The sequence below is a fragment of the Somniosus microcephalus genome, chromosome 5 (genome assembly GCF_052327205.1).
Source record: "Somniosus microcephalus isolate GS21.2 chromosome 5, FLI_Smic_1.0, whole genome shotgun sequence".
NCBI lineage: Eukaryota > Metazoa > Chordata > Chondrichthyes > Squaliformes > Somniosidae > Somniosus > Somniosus microcephalus.
Genome location: NC_140991.1, coordinates 4,096,624 through 4,107,943, shown reverse-complemented (window position 1 = coordinate 4,107,943; position 11,320 = coordinate 4,096,624). Strand labels below are relative to the sequence as shown.

General features: G+C 46.6%; 1 long non-coding RNA gene across 1 annotated transcript; it reads left to right on the top strand.

Moving 5' to 3' along the window:
* The first annotated feature begins 340 nt into the window (after positions 1 to 340).
* Positions 341 to 2,017, top strand: LOC147116815 (uncharacterized). Its single transcript, XR_015078319.1, has 2 exons — positions 341 to 409; positions 1,016 to 2,017. It is a non-coding gene; the product is annotated as an uncharacterized LOC147116815 (long non-coding RNA).
* The last annotated feature ends 9,303 nt before the right edge of the window (positions 2,018 to 11,320 follow it).

The window sequence follows — 11,320 nt, the reverse complement described above, 5'->3', positions numbered from 1 at the left end:
TGCCCTCTCCATATAACCCGCTCTTTCTCTGTTCCAGGTGCCCCTTTACTGGAGACAATTACAAAACCCGCCTCCTCCCGGTAGACGCCGCTTCCCATTCGCCGTTCCCAACTCACCAGAATCGGTTTGTAGTCAGCACTTTCGCTTTCTGGGACCGAGTTTCGGGCCGGGCTCTGAGCGGGGAGGTGAGTTTCCTTCAGTCTTGCTCTCTTGGTTGAACTTGTTCCCTGGGTCTTGCTCACAGTGAGGAGGCCCCTGTTGACCCTTTGACTGTAGAAGCATGAATCTCCTGACTGGGAGCTGTGGCACTGACCACACCGCACTGTCTCTTTCCAGGTTCACTTCCACTGCAGTGCTGAAGTTTGCTTCCCTTCCACCCGAGAGAACTGCACGGCTCCCTGCAGCCCCAGTAAGTAGCTGGGATCTGACTAGAAACTGAACCCTGATGGGGAAGGGTGGGTGTGGGGCATCTGGACACTGGGCCCAACAGTGGGCACAGGAGCAGTGTCCTCAATCTGCCCGCTCAACACTCTCCCAGTTAGTCTACAGCAGAATAGCAATCTGGCTCCGGGGCTCTGAGCACATCTTGCACTGGTTCTGAATGGAATCCACCTCTGGCCTTGAACATTGATCCAGCATCCTGCTGTCACCAGGAGTTCCAGGGTGGAACTGAACCGATATCTGGGGGCGGGGAGACCTGGGCAATGTGTGTCTGTCCAGTGTAACCGCTCGTCAAACTCGTGCTTAAAACGGGTCTCTTTCCCCAGGAGTCCAGCCTGGCCATTGGACCCGTCAACGACTGCAAACCTTGCCGGGTTGATGCGGCTCCTTCTGAGAATCAGGAGTGAATCTTAGTCTGACAGTGAGGGAACAGTGTTTAACTACAGTCCAATCTCCGGTACTCACTGCCCGAGGGTTTTTGCATTGGGCCATCGGATTGTACACCTGATTCAGCGCTTCAGACAGCTGCACATTGAATTGCCCACCTTGAACTCTTGTCTCTTGTCTCCCCCAGAGAGGCGAAGAAGCGCCGATGACCGGGTTGGGTCCTTGGTGACCTCTGATGGAGCCATCATTTTCCTGGAAGATGAGAGATTGGCTGCTGGGATCCACCAGGAAGAGAAAGGTAAAGGAGGCCCCTGCTACTGTCTAGTGATGGAGTAACTGGTGCCTATCTAACCCTCCCTTCTCCCCACAGATGCTGCTGCTGATTCCCCCTCCCGTGTTCTTCCTGGAGCAGCGGTTGGGGTAGCTCTGCTCTCCGTGGCCCTGTTGGTCGGGACTGTTGCCATGTGGAAAATGGACCATCGCCGCAGGGTGGGCTCCGAGTGCAGCTCCATGGAACTGTAGATGTCTGTTGGACAATAAAACCCTGTTATACATGAACCCTGATCTTGTGTTCATAGAATCAGAGAATGGCCTCCTTCTGTGCTGTCACCATTGAGCCCGTGCCTGCTGTTTGCAAGAGCACTTCAGCTAGTCCCACTCCTCGGCCCTTTCCCTGTAGCCCTGCAATTTATTTCTTTCAGTAACTTATCCAATTCCCTTTTGAAATCCACGATTTAATCGGCCTCCACCAACCTTTCAGACCGTGCATTCCAGTTATTAACCACTCCGAGTAAAAAAACAAAAAAAGGATTTTCCTCATGTCTCCTTTGGATCTTTTACAACTAACGTTCAATCTGTGTCCTCTGGCTCTGGCCCGTTCTGCCAATGGCGACAGTGCCCCTCTATCTACTGTCTCGACGCCTCATGCTTTTGAAAACCTCTCAAATCTGCTCTCTGAACCTTCTCTGCTCTAAGAACCCCAGCTTCTCTCGCCATCCATGTAACTGACCTCCTCATCCCTGGAATCATTCTTCCATGCACCCTCTCGAGGGCCGTCACATCATTCCCAAAGAGCGCTGCCCAGAATTGGACACAATACTCCAGTTGAGGCCAAACCAGTGTTTTCTAAAAGTTCATTTCCTTGATTTTTGTACTCCATGCCTCTACTTGTAAAGCCCAGTATCCCATATGCTTTTTTAATTGCTTTGTCAACCTGCCCTGCCGCCTTCAATGATTTGTGCACACATACTCCCAGGTCTCTCTGTTCATGCAACCACTTTAGGATTGTACCCTTTAGTTTATATTGCCTGTCTTCGTTCTTCCTACCAAATGTTTCACTTTGCACGTTTGTGTTAAATTTCATCTGTCTGCCCATTCCACCAGCCTGGCTGTCTTGAAGTCTATCACACTCCTTTCCCTGCCCCTGTACTTGCTTAAACTCTGTTACATCACTAACTTTTACCCATTCTGATGAAAGGTCATTGACCTGAAACATTAACTCTGTTTCTCTCCACAGAGGCTGCCTGACCTGCCTATTTCCTGCTTTTATTCAACCACTAGTTGGGTTGTTTTGGGCCTCGCTAGACCGGCAGTGGGAAGCTCACTCCTGGTCTTCAGCAGCTGCTCTGAACAGCCTTCCAGCATCCGTCTGGAATCCAGTTCCAGTATCGATCAAAACTCCAGTCAATTCAATAAAGCAGTAGGGGGAGTATTAGCACATCAATTGAGGGTGGAGGTGTCGTGGCCTTTCTTATCCTTACTGATCTGGAACTGTAGGAAGCACTAATCCAGTCACCCCACTCAATGTGGGGTGTGATGCCCACAGTGCGGAGTGGAACTCCTGCACAAGAGGCTTTCCCCAGAATCACTGGTGTCTGAAGGAGCCTTTATTGTGGGGACAACCTCTACAGGAAGTCGGGGATTGAGGGTAGGTCATTATCAGTTGGCTAGTCTAGTTTCAGTTGCTGAGAAACTAGTTTTGACAATACAGGATACTTTGAGTTTGGCTTTGGAGAATCCTGAGTTAACAATGATCAGTCGGCAGAGATTTCCCAAAGCCAGGTGGTGCTTGAGCTGCTGCACAGAACTGACAGGAGTATTGATGAAAGAAATGCTCTGCTTTTCATTGATCTAGTTTCAAGATGTGGCCTGAATTATGGAAAGATGATGGTTACAGAAGCAAAGCCACTGTGGCACATGGTTAGTGGTAATGGGGCAGAGGCCCCATGTTTCACCCACTGACAGGTGCCGGTAGATCCATAGTGGGGACTGTGGGGCTTCTGCAAGACCCACAGCAATGATGCAGATTGAAACATTTCAATCCAAGCCCCCCAAACTGGGACTGTGGGTAGTGTGTTCTGGGCCATGGATTGTCCAGGATCATGGGTCAGTGGCACATTGGGTTCAATGTAGGGAAAGGTGAAGTATTGCATCTTCAATACATGGAAGGAGTGCACTAAATGTGGTTGAGCAAGAATAATGTTGGTGTCAAATACAAAGTTAGAATGTAATTCAGCTGCCTTGGTCCTTGGTCCCTCTTCATTGAACTCAACATGGCACTTGGAAAATAATAACAGGATTGGGCAGAGTCAACACAGATTTGAAGGAAATCATGTTTGACAAATCTGTTGGAGATTTTTGAGGTTGTAACTAGCAGAATAGTTAAGGGGGAACCAGTGGATGTGGTGTATTTGGCTTTTCAGCAGACATTTGCTAAGGTGCCACAGTAGGTTATTAAACAAAATTAGAGCTCATGGGATTGGGGGTAATATACTAGCATGGATTGAGGCTTGGTTAATGGACAGAAAACAACAGCAATAAACAGGTCATTTTTGGGATGGCAGGTTGTAACTAGTGGGGTACCGCAAGGATCGGTGCTTGGGCCTCAGCTATTCACAATCTAATCAATGATTTGGATGAGGAACCAAATAGAATATATCCAGGTTTGCTGATCTAAAGCTGGGTGAGAACTAAGTTGAGGAGGATGCAAGGAGGCTTCAAGGGGATTTAGACAGGCTTAGTGAGTGGGCGAGAACATGGCAAATGGAATATAATGTAGAGAAATGTGAAGTTAACCAATGGAGCAATTGGGGAGATGTTTGTTCAGAGGGACCTGGGTGTCCTTATACACAAATCAGTTAACGTGCTGGAACTGCAAGCAATTAGGAAAGCAAATGGTATGTTGGCCTTTATTACAAGAGGATTTGAGTATGAGTGAAGATGGCTTACTGCAATTAAATAGGGCCCTGGTGAGACCACACCTGGAGTATTGTGTACAGCTTTGGTCATCTTGCCTAAGGAAGGATGTACTTGCCATAGAGGGAGTGCAATGAACGTTCAGCAGATGGGTTCCTAGGATATGGGTTTGTCATGAGTAGACTGGGAATATATACCCTAGAGTTTAGTAGATTGAGGGGATTGACAGACTAGATGCAAGGAGGATGTTTCTTCTGGCTGGGGAGTCCAAAACCAGGGTCACAGTCTAAAGATAAGGGGTTGGCCATTTTAGGACTGAGGAGGAGAAATGTCTTCACTGAGGGTGGTGAATCTTTGGCATTCTCCACCCCAGTGGGCTGTGGAGGCTGTCGGTCAGTGTATTCAAGACTGAGATCGATGGATTTTTGACTATCAATGGAATCAAGGGATATGGGGATAGTGGAGATGAGGTAGAAGATCAGCCATGATCTTATTGAATGGCAAAGCAGGCCAAAGGGCCAAATGGCTTGCTCCTGCTCCTATTATGTTCTGTTTTATGAAAGGGAAATAGTGTTTGACAAATGTATATGAATTCTTTGCGTATGTAATGAGCAGGGTGATTTGGATTTCCAAAAGTCATTCGCTAAGGTGCCACGTTAAAGGTTACTGCACAAAATAAGAGCTCAGTGTTGATGGTAATATTAGCATGGATAGAGGATTGGCTAACAGAAAAGAGTTGGGATAAATGGACTTTCAGGAGGCTTTTAATAAGGTCCTGCATAAGATTAGTGTATACAGTTAAGGCACATGGGACTGGGGGCAAGGTATTGACTTGGATAGCAAACTGGTTGGCAGACAGAAAGCAAAGAGTTGGAATAAACGGCTCTTTTTCTGAGTGGCAGGCAGTGACTAGTGGGGTACTGGAGGGATCGGTCCTTGGACCCCAGCTATTCACTATCTATTAATGATCTAGATATATATTAATCTAGACAAGGGAACTAGATGTAATATCTCCAAATTTGCAGATGCCACAAAGCTGGGTGTGTGCTGAGGAGGATGCTGAGAAATATCTGGTTGGATGATTGGGCAAGTGCATGGCAGATGCAATATAACGTGGATAAATGTGAGGTTATCCACTTTGGTGGCAAAAACAAAGGCAGATTATAATCTGAATGGCAATAGATGGGGAAGTGCAACAAGACCTGGGTGTCCTTGTGCACCAGTTGCTGAAGGTAAGCATGCAGGTGCAGCAGGTGGTTAAGGCGGCAAATGGTATGTTGGCCTTCGTAGCAAGAGGGTATGAGTACAGGAACAAGGACGTCTTACTGCAGTTGTACAGGGCCTTGGTGAGACCACACCTTGAGTATTGTGTGCAGCTTTGGTTGCCTTATCTGAGGAAGGATGTTCTTGCCATGCAAGGAGTTCAGCAAAGAGTCACCAGGCTGATACCTGGGATGGCAGGAATGACTTCTGAGGAGAGATTGGGCTTGTACTCACTGGAATTTAGAAGAATGAGAGGGGATCTCATTGAAACTTATAAAATTCTGACAGGACTGGACAGACTAGATGCAGGCAGGATGTTCCTGATGGTCAGGGAGACCAGAACCAGGGGTCACAGTCTAAGGATAAGGGGTAGGCCATTTAGGACGGAAATGAGGAGGAATTTCTTCACCGAGAGTGGTGAACCTGTGGAATTCTCTACCACAGAAGGCAGTAGACGCCAATACACTAAATATATTCAAGAAGGAGTTGGATATATTTCTTATGGCTAAAGGGATATGGGGAGAAAGCAGGGACCAGTACTGAATTTGAATGATCAGCCATGATCGCATTGAGTGGTGGAGCAGGCTCGAGGGGCCGAATGGCCTACTCCTGCTCCTATCTTCTCTGTTTCTATGGGTCATTTGGCAATTGGCAAACTGTAACTGGTGGGGTGCCACAGCATCAGTGCTGGGGTCTCAACTATTTACAATCTATATTAATGACTTGGATGAGGGACAGTACTGTAGTCAACTTTGTAATGCTATAAAGATAGGTGGGAAAGCAAGTTGAGGATGACAGTCTGCAAAGGGATATAGATAGGTAAGTGAGTGGGCAAAGATTTGGCAGCTGGAGTATAATGTGGGAAACTGAGGTTATCCACTTTAGTAGGAAGAATAGAAAAGTAAAATATTATTTAAATGGAGATAGACTGCATCATGCTGCATTACAGAAGGATCTGGGAGTCCTTGTACATGAAAGTTAGCCAGCAGGTACAGCAAGTAAATAGGAAGGCAAATGGAATGTTGGCCTTTATTTGAAGGGGATGGAGTATACAAGTAGGGAAGTCTTGCTACAACTGTACAGGGCACTGGTGAGACCACACCTAGGGCACTGCATACAGTTTTGGTCAGCTTATTTAAGGAGGGACATGCTTGCATTGGAGGCTGTTCAGAGAAGGTTCACTAGGTTGATTCCTGAGATGAAAGGGTTGCCTTATGAGGGAAGGTTGAGTAGGTTGGGCCTATATTCATTGGAGTTTAGAAGAATGAGACGTCATCTTATTGAAACATAAGATTCTGAGGGGGCTTGACAGGGTAGATGCTGAGGATGTTTCCCCTCATGGGGAATTGAGAACTAGGGGGCATAGTTTTAGGATAAGGGGTCGCCCATTAAGTCTGATGAGGAGGAATTTCCGGAGTTGTGAATCTTTGTAATTCTGTATCCGAGTGCTGTGGAGGCTGAGTCAGTGAATATATTCAAGGTGGAGATACAGATATTTGAGCTACAGGGGAGTCGAGGGTTATGGGAACAGGCAGGAAAATGGAGTTGAGGCCAAGAGCAGAGCAGCCATGATCTTGGTGAATGGCAGAGTGGGCTCGAGGGGCCACATGGACGACTCTTGCTCCTAATTCTTATGTAACTCTTGCCCTAAAGCACTGAGGTGCTCCCCTGGTGATTCTGTTTCTCACTCAACTGATTTTGACCATGGTTTTGATCACTGCCTTAATCTCTGTTCATAGTTTCTGTGAGGAAAATGCCCCAAGAATTGCAGGACGGGTCATCGCAATGAATTAAATCCACCAGCATTCAGGGAAGTTAAGATGATAATTTTAGTGCAGGCCCGTGTATGCAAAGTATTCCTTGCCAGTAGTGGCCGGCTCAAGCCACCAAGGCTGCACACATAACCTGAGCATTCTGGACTGTAATTCTTCATTAGCTTGAGGTCTTCTGTAGTACCAACATAACTGCTTCAGTGAGGGACACCTGAAGCAGGTGGCTCCGATTGGTTATTGGTGAAATGGAGCAGGACATTTCCAAACGTGAGTTGGTGTTTTCACACTACAGTATGTTTACAGCAGGTGCATGGGTGTATTGTAGTGACATGAACCTGTTACCTGTAGGGGTCTTTTAGAGTAGGTAGAGGGTGGTGTTTATTTCCAGGCAAATCGCCCCTTGTGCTGTGAGAGCTTCTGTTAGCTAAATCTTTATAACGACACCAGTTAGTCAGTGAGTTTCCTGAAGAGCAAGTGAAGTGAGATTGAAGACCGCTTATCCAGGTAATGGTGTAGATAGTGAATGGTCCCAGCAGCAGAGCATTGAAGAAGAATAGACCGAGCCTTCAGCTGAATGTCCATCACTGACCTGTCGAGGCTACACCATCCTCACACTTCACCTGAGATCACAAGTGTGGCTTTATAATCTCGATTCTATCCAATAGACTAGCTCTCCAATATCAAAGGATGTTAACGTGTCAGCTATCTGAGGAGTCTGATAGTAAACTAGTTGTCCCAATTTATTAAGATGAAATTACTCATCCCAACTGGAAATTGATAATCAAACTGGATTCTGATGAATTACTGTGCTGTAGTCGAATGGCTTTGCTCTCTGGATTTAATTAAGTGCTGCTTATGTAATTAATAAACAATTCCTCAGTTGTGTGGTTTCTTGTGCAAGAGTAAATCCAGTCAGTCAGTGTATCGTAATGAGGGGGTGGCAGTGGAAATACTCAATTAATCTAAGCCAGTTAATGTGGGACAGTTTGGCAAACCAAATAACCATCGTTCTTCTCCCCCCCCCCCCCCCCCCCCCCCAGGCACTGCCTGTAGTGGGGGACGGGGGTGAAAGTTGATTAGGATCTGTCTATCCTTGATTAATATTCTGATCAAGCTACCAATCCCTTTGTTGTCTGCTTCCCCCTACATATTGCTGTTTCAAGTGCCTGGATAGCTTGTCAAGGTGCTGTGTTGTAAACAGTATGCCCCTTAAATGCAACTAATGATCACCTGGAGTAAGAAAGCACAGCAAACTATCTCTGTCCTTCAATAGTACCACTCTCAGCAGGACCCCAGCCAGCAGGAATTCTTCCAGTATTGTTACCGGGCCAATCATAGTAACTCTGGATTGCAGGGCCCAGGCTGGCTACTCTGACGATTGGCTGACCTACTGACCATTCAAAGTCTCTCCAGGTATAACGCTCACAGCAGGAGTGTGATGGAACACTCGCCTGGGTTGATAAAGCTGCAGCTAAAAACCATTATCCAGTTCCACACCATCCAGCACAGGTCGGTTTGCTTCACAGCCACTGGGTTTAATCTTCAGCCCTCCATTACCACTGCACTGTGGCTGCAGTATCCATAGCCCATACAATGCACTGCAGCAACTCGCCAATGTTACTTCAACAGCACCTCCCTCCACTGCTACCTCCATCGTTGGAAAGGACAAGAGCAGCAACGGTGTGGGAAGATCATCACCTCCGTGTTCCACGCCATGTCACACACCACCCCGCCTAAACTATATAGAACAGTTCCTTCATTGTCCCTGGGTCAAAGTATTGGAATTCTCTGCTGAGCTTCAATACGGCAGCACCATCACCACAAGGACTGCAGTGGGTCAAGGAGAAGACCCATCACCACCACCGTCTCAGGGCAACGAGGGATGGACAATAAATGTAACTGCTTCATCAATCAATGCTGAGACCACAGCAATCTCCAGAGAAGGGCAGGATACGCTGGAGCAGGCACTATCTGGGCCGTACTACACTGAGCCACTCCACAGGTACCGATCGCTAAAAAGGACATATGGTTCCAGATAGAGTTGCAAAAACTCAAATGATCTAACAGCAGCTGACATCCGCCCCATTCATATGAACATAAGAAATAAGAGCAGGAGTAGGCCACACAGCCCCTCGAGCCTGCTCCGCCATTCAATAAGATCACAGCTGATCATCGACCTCAACTCCACTTTCCCGCCCGATCTCCATATCCCTTGCTTCCCCATGGGTCCAAAATCTGAATACACTCAAAGACTCAGCATGTACAGCCCTCTGGGGCAGAGAATTCCAAAGATTCACAACCCTCTGAGTGAAGAAATTCCTCCTCATCTCAGTTTAAAATGGCCTACCTCTTATCCTGAGACTATGCCCCCTAGTTCTAGACACTCCAGCCAGGGGAACCAACCTCTCAGCATTTACCCTGTCCATCCCTGTCAGAATCTTGTATGTTTCAATGAGATCACCTCTCATTCTTCTAAACTCCAGAGAGTATCGGCCCATTCTACACAATCTCTCATCATAGGACAGCCCTCTCATCCCAGGAATCAATCTAGTGAAACGTTGTTGCCTCCAAGGCAAGTATATCCTTCCTTAGATAAGGAGACCAAACCTGTGCACAGTACTCCAGGTGTGGTCTCACCAATGCCCTGTACAATTGTAGCAATACCTCCTTACTCTTATATTCCAATCCCCTTGAAATAAAGGCCAACATGCCATTTGCCTTCCTTATTGCTTGCTGTACCTGCATGCCAGCTTTCTGTGTTTCTTGCACGAGGATATTCAAATCTCTCTGAGCACCAACATTTGAAAGTTTCTCACCATTTAAAAACATATTCAGTTTCTCTATTCTTCCTACCAAAGTGAATAACCTCACATTTCCCTACATTATACTTCATCTGCCGCCTTACTACCCAGTCACTCAGTCTACCTATATCCCTTTGCAGACTCTTTGTGTTCTCCTCACAGCTTACTGTCCCACATAGCTTGGTATCATCAGCAAACTTGGGTATATTACACTCGGTCCCTTCATCTAGGTCATTAATATATATTGTAAATAGCTGAGGCCCCAACGCTGATCCTTGCGGCACCCCACTAGTTACAGCCTGCCAACCTGAAAAAGTTCAGTTTATTCCTCACACACAGGATATAATTGAGAAACTACGGGGCACCAAATGAATCTAAACCTTATAAAAGGTTACTGGGAGTTGCCACCATGCCCAAGGGCTCAGTCCTGCTCTGCGTTTATAACATTGTTGCTGTACAAGTTTAATATTATTACTAAATCCTCGTCCATCAGCTCAGTAGCGACAATGGGGCTGAATTTATTGACACCAATGTTGTGGGTTCTAAATTAGACTGACCACTCCACTCACCTGTATCCCTTTCTGTGATAAGTCACTCCTGACATTGTCTATCCAGCACCTCCTTGGTCTTCCTTGGTCTTCCTCGGCTTCTTGTTCCAGGTGCCTCTGTGTGCAACATTCTGATTTTTGCATCCCGGAAACTCCCGTTATTCCTCTCCAACTATTCATCTCTGCTCCTGGTGTCTTTTGCTCATCAACTTTTCTCATGTTCCAGCTCTCTGATCTGAATAATAATATGGGGATAATATTGCTTCATAAACTCTCGTCTTTGTTTCACCAAAATATCTTCAGCCTTCCGTATCCCACTACGTCTGCCAAAAGCTGCTGATCCAAGTCCAATCCTTCTTTGTTGTCTTCTTCACAACAACAAAGCCAACAACTTGTATTTATATAGCACCTTTAATGTAGTAAATCGTCCCAGAGCGCCTCACAGGAGTGTTAGCAAACAAGATTTGCCACCCAGCCACATATTGGGGCAGATGACCAAAGGCTTGGTGAAAGAGGTAGATTTAAGGAGCGTCTTAAAGGAGGGGCGAGGTAGAGAGGCGGAGAGGTTTAGGAAGGGAATTCCAGAGCTTAGGGCCCAGACAGCTGAAAGCACGGCCAGCAGTGGTGGAAGGATTAAAATCGGGGATGTGCCATGGTCAGAATTAAAGGAACGCAGTTCTCTATCCAAGTCAGTAGCTTGCCCCCAATCCCCTGTGCCATAACTTTACACGGTAATCTCTTATGCGGGACTTTATCAAAAGCCTTCTGAAAGTCCAAATACACCACATCCACTGGTTCTCCCTTATCTATTTTACCAGTAATATCCTCAAAAAATTCCATTAGATTAGGCAAGCACGATTTACCTTTTGTAAATCCATGTTGACTTTGTCCGATCCTGTCACTGTTTTCCACG